Source organism: Jaculus jaculus, chromosome 4, assembly GCF_020740685.1.
Source record: "Jaculus jaculus isolate mJacJac1 chromosome 4, mJacJac1.mat.Y.cur, whole genome shotgun sequence".
NCBI classification, from domain to species: Eukaryota; Metazoa; Chordata; class Mammalia; order Rodentia; family Dipodidae; genus Jaculus; species Jaculus jaculus.
In genome coordinates this window covers 163,663,704-163,675,960 of record NC_059105.1, presented here as the reverse complement: position 1 = coordinate 163,675,960, position 12,257 = coordinate 163,663,704, and positions in this window count along the sequence as shown.

The following is a 12,257-nucleotide window of genomic DNA, read 5'->3' as shown; positions in this document are numbered from 1 at the left end:
ATAGTAAGATATTTCATTATGATAATTCCATATATACCTATAACATACTTTGATTACATTCACACCCTAAATTACTCTTTTTCTTATCCCCTTTTTTCCTACTTCTCCCCTTTCCCCCCCACATACCTAGTAATATCACTTTCACATCTTTTCCCCTCCAAAGATTTTCTTCTTATTGATCCCTGGTGTTAATTGCATTGTGGTCAAAAGAAGATGCTCAACTTGATTTCATTTTTTTGGAATTTGTAAAGACATTACTGGCTTGTGATAGCTATAAGTATGTATTTGTCTATGTGTCTATGTGTATGGGGATGTTGAATTGAAAAAGAATGAACTGGAAAAGATGAAAGGTAAAGAAAATCGAAACAGATGAAGAGTAAGGAAAAGGGGAAGGGGGATAAGGGAAGGGAAAGGAGAGGACAGAGGAAGAAAATGAGAGGTATAAGATAAATGTGTGGGCTATCACATGATCTCTATTGAAGGATATTCTATGTGAATGATGAGAATATATATTTTTCAATTGTTGTGCACAAAGTGTAATGAGTATCTGGTAGACTCTTCTTGCTAAGAGTGTCATTTCATTCCATCATGTTAAACTCTTTCCATTCACAACAACATGAATTCATTTAGAAAACTTTCTGCTGAGTGAAACAATCCAAAATCAAGAAAAAACTGCATGACCTCACATTTACATAGAATCTTAGAAATTCAAAGTTACAGAAACAGACAGAAGAATGGCAGTTGCCAGGTTTGGGGACATGTGAAAATATGATGATGTTGGTCAAAGGGCACAAACTTTTCAGAGGGAAAATGTATCTGTGACTATGATCTAGAGATCTAGGCTGCAACATGACAGATAAAGTTTAAACTGCTTGTGTAACTTAAATTTGAGGCAGAAAATTTTCAGCACTTTTACCACACATTCAAGATGGAAAGTACTTGAGATGACAAATGTGTTAATTAACTTGATTATGGTAATCAGTTTGTAATATATACATATATCAAATGATCAGTTCGCATATCTTAAATATATACACTTCTTATGCTAATAAGAAAACTGTTAAAAATAAAATGTTCTAGTCTATGCATAAAAACAAAATAAGGAGAATATTACCAACATTTTGTCAATCAAATGTAAAGTTTGTTCATGTTTTAATACTAATTCACACAAAACAATTACATTAGTACTTTCAAGATTATATGGGAAATGTCAACATAATTACTAAATGATATTAAGTAAGCTGTTAATAATGTTGGTGAGTGTGATATTGATGCTACAGTTATGATTTTTAAAGTTCATGTCTGTCAGAAATGCATAATGAAATATTTATGTGCTGACTATTATGATACCTGTGAATTTTTTATTAATGAAAAACAAAATTAAATGGGAGATGGGAGATAATAGACAGAAGACAGATAGATAGACAGATATATGATAGTGTTTAACATAACATAATTCTACCACTTAATGTCTTATACAAAGTAGCACCAAAACAAGACTGGTAGAATACTAGCCACTGAAATTGTTTGAAGTATATAGAAGTATATATGAAGATTCACATTTTTGAACTTTTATATGTATCAATACCTGAGATTTTTCTAAAGGAATTTTAAGACTAACTTTCCATGTTTGAGTAGTCAGAAATGAAACAACTTATATTAAATACTTTGGAAGATCAGAATTTTAAATTTTTCTCAGAATCTTGTTAATCAAAGAGGAAAAGTAAACCACAGACTATTTCAGAAATGGCAAAAAAAATATTGTTTATGAAAAGAAGAGGTGAGCTGACTATTGTTCAGTATTCACTCTCCCATTCTTCCTAGTGATTTGGAAGGTCATAAAGATGGATATTACATTTTTTTAAAATCCTAACTAGGTGTGGTCATGTAACCATGGTGTGGTCAATAAAATCTTTGACCTCATCACTGAAGTAGACCTAAAATGGGCCCAACATAGCTCAGGGAAATTTGTAGAAGAGAGGTCGGAAAGATTGTTAGAGCCACAGTCGGGTCATTATGCATAGAGACATTGCCTCTTCCCCATAACTGCATAACCCACATTCCCCAACAAAGAGGGTCCCTGCGGAGGGGGAAGGACAGAGAAGAGACTAACGATGGTACCAATATGGCTGTATACACACTATGTACATAATTAATAAAAAAAATAATGGGCCAGGCATGGTGATGCACACCTTTAATCCCAGCACTTGGGAGGCAGAGGTAGGAGGATCACCATGAGTTCAAGGCCACCCTGAGACTACATAATGAATTCCAGGTCACCCTGAGCTACAGTGAGACCCTACTTCAAAAAAAAAAAAAAGAAGGAGCAACAAGACAATCCACTCATTAACTTTAAGATGGTCACCCGCAATGGACATTTTCCATGTTCTCTGTATCATGTCTGAAAAACAACATTACCTTAACTTTGAAAAAGTTGCAAATGTAGACAGTGCTGCTAAAATACAGAACAAGAAAATGAAAGAAATATATCTATATTGTGAAGGTGTGTGCTTAATAGCTTGAACTAATATTGGAAAGAAAGACATTATTTTCTTGTTTGATCCACTGTATTGTAGGATATGTCGTGACAGAACTTTAACCTCCTTATTAACAAGCCATATGACAAAAAACCTCTTGATGTTACATAGTTTATTTATATATTTTTTAGTAATAGCATTAGAAACAAATGGAAGTAAGTTACACATGGAACACAAGTGAATACTGTAAGAAATCATAGAACAAGATAATCTGTCAACAAACTAGCCTAAAGAAATGTCAGAAACTAATGAGTTGGAAAAACAAAGAACTATTAATGCTAATCAAATACAAATGTTAACTTTTAAAAAGTAGAACAGACAAACATTATACATCAAATGAAGTTAGAGTCACAGGACTCATAGGAAAGTTGTGTGAGGAAAACTGTGAGGTGAAAACACATGAGGCTATGATGAGAAAAAAATGAGAAGAGCTCATGGATTTAGTAAGACACAAATTAAACTCAATTCAAATATATGTTCTCCAAGGAGAAGAGGTGCTTTCTTTTGGAAACTTACACAAGACTGTAACTTTATCAATTCTTTTCAAGAAGCTCTGCAGGTCACCGTAAAGGCACTTTCAAGTGAGGACAGCTCTGACAACTCTGTGCAGTGCCCACAAGCACTAAGCCCTACTCATCGCCGTGGCCTTATTTATCAGTATTGTTCAGAAAAGCAAAAGCACATCAGTTTATATACTGAGTGTCACGGACAGTCCACAGCCCCAGCTGGTCACATCAAATGCCAGCGTTTCCCTACCTCTGTCAGCCATGGCCATGGGGAGAAAGACCAGTATCAGAGAAAGTTATCTTCTGACTCCACAGCCATGCTTTGTGCCGCATGTCCACTGAGGGAAGCTTTGCTCCTCTGATATTAGTCACGCTCATGAGGAGTTCAAGAGTGCTGAGAAGAAAGTCTAGAATATAATGAGCATGCAGGAAATGAACTTGAAGCAAAAATATACTCTGTACAATCCTCAACAAGGTAAATAGTAGAGAGACAGAAGATAGATAGATGGTAGATAGATGATAGATAGATAGATAGATAGATAGATAGATAGATAGATAGATAGATAGATAGATAGATAGATACATAGATACATAGATACATAGATACATAGATACATAGATACATAGATACATAGGCACATAGATTATAGACATGATAGATGATGAGGATAGGTAATGAAGATAGATGTATAGGGCTTGGGGATTTAGTTCAGTGGATGAGTTCTTGTCTAGCAAGCGCAAGGCCCTGGATTTGATCTTCATCACCAAAAAATAAAAATAAAATAAAATCACAAGAAGACAGATATGTAGATAGATCATAGAGAGATAGATGATTGATATGAAGGTACAAGATAGACATGTACATAGATAGTAGATAGTTGCCAGATAGATAGACAGACAGGGCGGCAGGCAATAAACAAATAAATCCTCTGTTTTTGTACCCTCCTCTGACACAGTAAAGAATGACTGCCACACACCAGAAGTAGCTGATGCTACAAGTTTGATGTAACCGTAGAACTCCATTCTCCCACAGTTAAAAACCATGTGGTCATATTTAGGACTACAGAAGTTTCCCTAATCATGTTCCGTGGTTATGGAAAAATACTAGGAGTATTCTGATTCAGTAAATATGCTTTTAGTAACCCTCTGAGGTTCATCTTTGTCCGAATGTGTGTGGAAGTGTTATCCTGGCCACAGGAAGCCACAGTGAGCACAGCTCCTGGGTGGTGAAGTCGTGAGGCTTGTGTCAGCACTTCGCGAAATTCCAAGATTAACCTTCTGTGAAGACATGACAGGATAGGGAGATGGAAGAGAGGCAACAGAGCCCTTCTCGCTTTAACATGACTGTACGTTCTTTACTTCATTACTCCATTATCAATTCAATGAGGAAATTATGACCCAGGCTGCCTAATTGCTAGTTGGAGGGTCATTCAGAATAAATTTCTTTCATAAGAGTAATGTTACCCAGAGGGGACATAGCAAAACAGCACTCTGTCAGGGTGAATACTGGGACCAAATTTTTAAAAGTTCATCAGTGTCCTCTGTAATGGTATAAAAATGCTATATGTGAGGAGATATATTTGGCAGCCTTTCAGGTTAAAAATGATTCTCTGGCCATGAACACAATGTGAGGTAGGACTTTTTTTTTTTTAAAGAGAATTGCATCAATTTCAAATAGAAAATAAGTAGTTATGGGTTAGGGCAACAGAAAAAAAAAAAAAAAAGCAGCCCTAACCATGGGTAGAACATGAATTAAGAAGCTGAGCAGATGTGAGTTTCAGCACAGTGCCTACAAGCCAGCCAAGGGACTATGCACACCAAGAGAATATAGGAGACCCAAATGTACCCTTAAAATACATGGCAAACTTAAAACATGGAGGTACCCATAAAAATAAAATAGCCCTGGAGGATGTTTCTCTACAAGAAGAGGTATATTTCACAAGCATACCAAGTAGTCAACTAACTGTGATTCAGAGCCCACTCATCATCAAAGGCCCTCGGGTTAGTCTCTGGCTGCTCTGCCACATGACGGCGTATCATAGGACTGTGGCCATTCCCTTCACTTCAACAGAAACAAGTTCTAGAAGCGTGAGAAGTTCCCATCAGTCCAAGTGGCTTAGTCTGCTGTCCTGAGAGGGAGAGAAGGGTACTCCACTAAGGTGTCTTATTGAAAAGCTTCCTTAAAATCCTATAAAGACAAAATGTAATTAGAAATGGCAACAGAGTCTCATAAACTGTGTAAGTTTGGTTAGAAATAGCCAAAAAAAATTTCACTTTTCATAAAAGTCATTCCAATGGAGGAGGTGGGAAATCACTGTTTTTTTTTTTTTTTTGGATGTCAAAATTCTCTATTTGCCCCCAATCCTTTACACATTGAAAATGGTCTCTCAAAGTTTGTAATTACTTTTACTTACTCAACGTGATGTCATAAATTTTACAACCAAGCACCGTTCCAGTGTTTGTAGGCACATGGAGTCTACACACAAAACTCAGCCTGCCCCTGTTCTTTAGGAGCCTGAATTTGAGTGGCATGAGCACACACAAAGTTCACAATCCTAGTTTGTTCAGGGTAAGAGCCAAATAATTTTTTATAACAATTATAACCAGATAAATAAGAGATGTGTGCTTGGAATACAGAGATGAAGAAAGGACAGAATATAGAGAAGGCAGGGGTGTCAATGCCATAGTTACAATAACTATTCTAAGGAAAAAAACTGTGCATGTCAAAGAAGAGAGAAAGGACTCACAAAGACAGCACCACAAAATGAAGGACTTCCACACGACAAAGCCGTTTGAACTCAACGTGTAAGTGGTTTGAAAAATATTGAAAGGTCTTGACCTAGATATGATGAAAGACCAGTTTGAAGGAGATTAACGTATTTGTGATAAGAAAGCAGGTGTACAGGTACAGAGAAGAGTGGCCAAGCCATTGCTGTGACAGATCGTGTGAAGGACTGCAGAGGAAAAGTAAATGGGAAGGAAAGAAGAAAGTCCAGTATTTATGAGGACATCGAGGGGACATGTAAATGGAGAGAGCATGGTGACAGCCATGGGACCAGGGTTGTGTGTTCAGGGTAAAGAATAACTGGTGAAGCTATTGACAGAAATTGTAAAGAAAACGGGAATCTGGCCTCTGAAAGAATGACCAATGTCTGAGCAACAAAGCCAGAAAGTTATTTAAGTGAAAACTAACTCTGTGCCGAGCCTTCCTTTTCCCTTCCTCCTACGTCACAATTTCATCCCGCTTAGCCAGTGGCACATCCCTGTCTCTTCTCATTCCTTACTGTGTTTCTGTGTGACTTGTCAGTGTTTGAAGATTCAAAACCACAGCCATGCCAGTTCTTGACAAAGGTCAGTCCTTCCCCACATCTTTTTCCCTAAGCTCTAGTCATGTTAACTACTGGGCACTTCATCCTGCATGACCAATAGCCAGCATATGCAAAAGTAACTGTCTATTCAATAACTTTTGACGGTGTAGCAAACAGATTCAGGTTCGCTGAGATGAACTTCCAGACCAGGCAGAGTTATGGAGGAAGGGATTTATTGAAGCTTACAGATCCAGGGGAAGTTCCATAAATGGCAGAAGAAGCTGGCCTGCCTTCACAGGCCCAAGCAGACAGAGAGAAGTACAAGCCTAAAGCTCAAAAGCCACAGCACACTTCAGGAACCCCAGCTAGGCACACTTTGCATATCTTTATATTGAAATCTGAAACCCACCACCACACCTTAAGATCACCCAGTGACATTGCCTCCAGCCAGGTGGCTACAGAAGCAAACTACAAACAAATAAATAACTGAATATATTGGGGACCATCTATTCTATTCAAACTACCACAGACGGTATCCAAACTGAAAAGTTAACTCATTTTTTTTTTTACATCTTCCATTTCTCAGTCACAACCACTACCACTTGAACTTGAAATTTTTGAAAATATTCTTTGCTTTAAAAATCCTTAAGCTGGTATGATAATTCACAACTATTCTCCTAGCACTGAGGTTAGAGGATTGTTGTGAGTTTGAAGCCAGGAATTGAGAGTGAGAAACCCTGCTTTAATAACACATATTAATAAAATTCTTGAGATATTTAAATGGTTCTTAAAATTATTTTGTTTACCTTCCCCCAAATTTTCACTTTTATAATTGCCATTCCTATACTTTTTTTTTCTGGGAGCTTTCTGTAAAAATATTTTAATGTCCTTTATTCTGTCTTTCTTTCCAAGCCATTTCATTTACATGGCTACCCTGACATGTACTCTTATTATTTCTAATCCAACATTGTGAAGCCTTAGCTCATGACACAATGTTTCAACAATAACTCATGTTATTCTGCCACTCATTTCCAGCAAGATCCTGAATTGGTCATACTGCGTTCTTCACTGACCTACATCTAGATGAGGTACTTCAGCACACAGTGTTCCCTGAATATATAGAATTTCTCTCTCAGCCTCATTTACCTATTTCCTAGTTATTCCTGAAAGCCTGGTATAAAGGTTGTAGTTCTCTGGTAAGTCTCTCTTGGCTTTCATAAAAATAGTTTTGCCATTAGTGATCATGCATCATGGTTAGTTGTGAAGAAATCTAATTTTGCTGCTAAATTTTGTAACGTTTGTTTACTAAAGTCAATTCAAAAGAACTGATAAGGCTCCAACTGAAGATAGATACAAATCATGTGAAACATTGTTCCAAAGCTGAGGGAAAGAATCAAGATAGATGGTTACTTACAAGTTATTGAATATTTATGTTCTCTAAATTTTTTATAAAGACAGAAATGAATCCAGTGAGGATTACCCAACAGAAGCAGTTGGCAAAGTGAAGGGAAGACCAAGAAAGAAGATGGAATTGGATGGCCTTGGGCAAAAGCCTTGGGAAGCAGACTTAATACCTTGGTTCATTTTTGACATTTTCAGTCATCAGATTTTCTCTTCTTTCTCAGAAGACAAACAGGTGTTATAGAATAGCAACCTTTTGTCATTGTAGACAATACATATTTATTTTGTTTTACTTATTTGCTAAACACATGGGGTTAAATATATGGGTGCTAATCAAAGGTAATCAGAATCATACTGTTTGTGCCATGCTTGCTCATTAATTATTTTTAAACTTTTCGTTTGCTAAGGAGTTGATATTTTATCTGAGAGTAACTATGACTCACAAAAGTCTAGATTAAGAAAAATAAGTGACTTTCTGAGTTTAAATCTCAACTTTCATTTCCTGTAGTCAGATAAGGTGTATTTATTTTTAATAGTTAAGCTTATTTGACTGGTATACAAAACATTACAATTTTACATATTAATGAGAAGCACCACCTCATCAAACATTGGTTATGAGTGGTAAGAGTGTGATTATACTACATTTGTTTGAGTCTCCTATGTTTAATGGAATTTCATTTTCCTCCATTTAAGTAGTCACCTCTAAAGCATTTCTGTTAATTCAATTATAGTACTTCAAGATATGATGAAGAAAGCTGAGTTTAGTGGTGTACACTTTTAATAACAGCACTAGGAAGGCAGAGGTGAAAGGATCATCATAAGTTCAAGGTCACCCTGAGACTATATAGTGAATTCCAGGTCAGCCTAGGCTAGAACAAAGCCCTACTTTGAGCAACAACAACAATAAATAAATAAACGAACAAACAAAAATAAGAAAACATAATTAAACAATACAATATATTACAAAATAATAATAAGTTTGTATGTAATCGGATATAAAACCTTCAGATAGCTACCAAAAAGAAGTAGGTTTTTAATTCATAACTGATATGGAAGCCAAGTACTTGTCACATAGCTATCATAGTTCTGGAAAGTGTTTTGCTGCTGAAAGATAAAAGAACCTTCTTAAGTGAGATGGCAATAGACACTAAGGAGACTCAGAACTCATCAAAGAAGAAAATAAGAGGCTGCTGAGAGTTCAGTACTAAAGTAGATTTGTACCACACCCTCCAAGGTTCAAGGAACATTGTAGAAGAGGATGCAAGAGCCACACGATGGAAAGGTATTCTGTGGGGTATTGTCCTGTACAGCTGACTGGTATAACCATGACCCATCACAGTAACTACTGATAGCCTACTAAAGAGGGCCCTCTGGACTGTGGGGATGGGAGAAAAAGGGTATACGAGAATAACCCAGTGGAAATTCCACCAGTTAGCAATGTGGTAATATGTTAAACTTCCTAATAAACATTAAAGTTACAAAATTTCAGGTAAAGATTTTCATCTTTATAACTATAGCTATGCCTGTACCTTCCCATCTTTCAGATACCAACATGACACTGATGCAGAGTTGTTCTGATACTGGTACTCATGATAATCATAACCGCACCTTACAGAGCTACATTGGAAGTCCACATTAACGACATAAAGGAGCTTAAAATTTGGCAATTAAGAAATGATCATTATATCCCATGAAATCAAATATTTTACACATCTTCATTGAATACCATCCATACAAATTTTACGTATTCTAGAGATATTACCAAATTATTATAATTCACACATACCCACATTTCAATCAGGTGAAAACTGACAGTAATTTTAAGAAAAGTGAGGTTTAAGATGATTTTATAAGTATCTTTTGACCCCATGCCATCCCATCTCTACATCCCTCCTTAAAGAAAGCTACTACTAAAAACTAACCATCTGATAAATTCCCTTGTAAATTATTTTCAATGCATTCAAAGATGTACTTATTTATATATACAGAGTCATAGTTTACCGAACAGAAGTCTATTACAGATACATTGCTGGGACTTTTTTCCACATATTAATATATCATAGTACTATCTTCATGGAAGTATAGATATATTTATCACCTTCTTTGTAACAGCTACAAATATTAATATAATCTATATTGCTATAAATAATTTAGTCCTACCCTTATTAATGAACATTTAGCCCATATCCATTTTTTCTGCTTTTTGCAATGACAAAATGAATGCACTTGCATATAATTTTCTGCCCATGCTTGCATATTTCTTTAGCAAAGTGTAAATGCAAAATTGCTCAGTCAAAGGTTATGTATGTTTTACATTCAGAGAACCTATAAAACTCTTTCAAAACTATTTGGACCAATTTACATTTCCCTCAATATTGGAACATAAGACCTGTTTCTTCACCACAAAAAGGACATTTTCAATCATTTAAAAAATATATTTTATTCTCTTTCATGTGTACCCATCTTAACATTTTTTCATGTTGTATTCATCCCATTGTATCTTTATTTTTATTCTTTTTAAAAATGTTTTTATTTATTTGAAACAGAAAGAGAGAGAGAGAGAGAATGGTAGACCATGGCCTCCCATCATTACAAATGAACTCCAAATGCATGTGCCACCTTGGGCATCTGGCTTACATGGGCCCTAGGGAATTGAACTTGGGCCTTTGGATTTGCAGGCAAGCACCTTAACTGCTAAGCCATGTCTCCATTGTATTTTTCTAATACAAGTCCCAGGACCCACACAAATGGCTGAGTGTAGCAACTTGGGTCATGCCTTTATAACAAAAACAGAGATCCCAAATTAGTAACCTAACTGCTCACATGAAAGTATTGGAAACACAAAAAGAATCAAACCCTAGGGAGTCCAGATGGAAACAAATAATCAAAATAAGATCAGAAATTAATAAACTGGAAACTAAGAAAATAAGAAAATCAATGAATTGAAAAGGTGGTTCTTTCAAAAATTAAAGAAGATTAATAAACCCCTGGCCAATTTGTTCAAGCAAAAGAAAGAAAAGCCTCACATTAACAAAATCAGAAATAAAAAAGAAGAGGTCACAGAAGACAACAATGAAATTGGAAAAATTATCAGGACATATTCCCAAAACCTCTACTCCAATTGGATAATACAGAAGAAAGAGATGAATTCCTAGATACATACCACCTACCAAAACTAAACTCAGAGCAAATTAATCTCCTAACAAACCTATCACATTGGTCTATATTGGAAAGGTAATCAAAAGTATTCCCAAAAGCAAAATTCTAGGACTGAATGAATTCTATCAAACCTTCATTGAAAAACTGAAACCAACTTTCCTCAAAATGTTTAACATAATCAGAGACCTGGGAGATGCTCTCCAACTCTTTTTATGAAGATAACATCACCCTAATACCAAACCCACACAAAAATACAACAAGAAAATAATATTGTAGGCCTATATCCCTGAAGAATTTAGATGCAAAGACTCTAAACAGAATGCTCACAAACCAGATTCAACAACACATCAAAAGCATTATCCACCTTGATCAAGTAGGTTTCATTCCAGGGATGCAGAAGTGGTTTAACAAACAGAAATTGGTCAACATAATACACCACATAAATAAACTTAATCACAAGAACCACATGATCATCTCAATTGATGCAGAGAAGGCCTTTGACAAAATAAAACACCACTTCATGATCAAAATACTGGAGAGAGCAGGCATGGAGGGTTTATATCTCAACACAATAAAGGCTATATATAAAGCTTCTAAAGTTCAAATAATATTTAATGGGAAAAAACTCAAGGAGTTTTCACTGAGATCAGGAACAAGGTAGGGACGTCTATGCTCACCACGGCTCTTCAACATAGTACTAGAATTTCTAGCCCAAGCAATAAGACAGGAGAAAGAAATAAAAGGGCTACAAATTGGAAAGGAATATGTCAAGTGAGCTCTATTTGCACATGACATGAGCCTATATATAAGCAACCCAAAAATCCCCATCTCAGAACTTCTACAGTGTATTAATTCTTTCAGTAAAGTTGAGGGATACAAAATCAACACACAAAAATCAGTAGCCTTACAGCTGGGTATGGTGGTTCATGCCTTTAATTCCAGCACATGGGAGGCAGAGATAGATGAATTGCCATGAGTTTGAGGCCACCCTGAGACTACATAGGGAATTCTAAGTCAGCCTGGGCTAGAATGAGATCCTGTCTCAAAAGAATAATCAATAGAGTTTCTGTATTCAAAGGACAAATATATACAGAAAGAAATCAGGTAGGCTATCCCATTTTTCAATAGCAGCACAAAAAGTTAAATAAGTTGGAATAACATTAACCAAGAATGTAAAAGACCTATATAATGAAAACATAAAAAAACTCAAGAAAGAAACTGAGGAGGACTTGAGAAGATGGAAAGACCTCCCATGCTCCTGGATAGGTAGATTAAAATTGCAAAAATAGCAATTTTTCCAAAAGCAATATACAGATATAATGCAATGCCAGTAAAAATTCTACCAT